Here is a 1,550-nt window from a genome sequence, read left to right as displayed (position 1 = left end):
GAGGCAGAGATAACAGCAGTGTTTATTGCAGGGAATATTCTAATAACATTTTGGGAACCAGAATACAGGTTAAAAAGTTCATGAATCTTCTCAAAGGCTATTCTTACTGCCAATAATTCAGCCTGCTGGGCAGAAGCACCCTGAGTATATTTTATGATGCCAGGTAGTTGAGTAATGATCGGAACTAATTTCCTATAGAAGAAGCATTGGTAAATATCAAGAATGAAGCTTTCAAAGGTTCCATAGAAGCCATGCTGAGAAAAAGAAATTTAACCCTTTTATTAAAATTTCAGAATAGGGTGAGATGGGAGATTGAATGAGATGAAACTTATATAGGTACATTATGCAATTTCTCTAGAATCTTCCATCCCTAAGAGATAGTTAAATTGGTCCTTTTTATAGAAGAATAATCAGTTCCTGAGGTTCTGTCCCTTTACTACAGAGCCTCTCTATGAGTATTACCCAAGAAATAAGTTAGGGTTATGAGGGACAAACCTTGGGAAAGAAGCTAGGCAAATGTAGCCACTTCAATATCTGATTCTGCCACAAGAAAGCTATTGGGTATATTCTGTAGATAATATAGTTGACAATTTCTGGAATGATCTATTCTCTTGGTTCATGCTTCCTTCAAGGTCTTTTTTTTTTATCAACTGAAGGGCATGTTCTCCTTCCTTGGTACTTTTCTGGATAATTTTGAATCTGATCCACCTTTTAGAATATCAAATAAATTTCATAATTGTCTTGTGGTCAATCGCAGATGTGGCCAGATTCAACTAATATCACCTAACATTCTATGATAAGTTTTAATGTTGACAAGCAGTCTCTCCATAATGGAAATGTTTGTATTTCATGAAATCTGTCCTAATGACTCTTCCCAAATAAATGAAGACAGGGAATTATTGTATTTTCTCTGAAACTATTATCAAGCCCCGGGACTGAAAAATTTCTCTGTATTTATAAAATTACCCCAAGCGCCATATCTCCAGCTCCAAGTGAACAAGTCTGAATTAGGGACACACAAGAAATAATCCAGTTTTTATTGAGTACAGGAAACACCCCCAGGTGGGACAGCTATTTTGATCCTGTCCCACCCAGGTTTACATATAAGACATCTTTGTTTTATGTGAAATCAATTTGTAAACAAACAGATACAAAGAAACCAGGGACGATCTTTGTTTTAGGTAAAATAAAGTGCAAATTAACATATACTCAAGATCGTAGATCAAGATCATAGAGATTATGAGGCATGGTATCCTCTTTTAGCAGCAGTTTCTGGAAGTTACTGGATGACACTTAACATTTGGTCCTCTATATCCTTTTTCCATACATAGCACGTACGTAACAGAAGGTAAGCAGTACTTAGCTGTTTACTGGAAATTGAGTGAGTGTCAACTACACACTTGCCAAGAATCTATCAATTGGAAAGTATAGGGGAAAGTTGGACCTGTACCTCTTACTGAATCTTGAATTTTCTTGAGCAATTTGAAGGGGATTGGATCCCAAATTGGGTTCATTCCCCTAGACTGACAATGTGGAAGGTAAATTTTTCA

The sequence above is a fragment of the Suncus etruscus genome, chromosome 13, assembly GCF_024139225.1.
Source record: "Suncus etruscus isolate mSunEtr1 chromosome 13, mSunEtr1.pri.cur, whole genome shotgun sequence".
NCBI lineage: Eukaryota > Metazoa > Chordata > Mammalia > Eulipotyphla > Soricidae > Suncus > Suncus etruscus.
Note: the sequence above shows the minus strand (reverse complement) of the source record.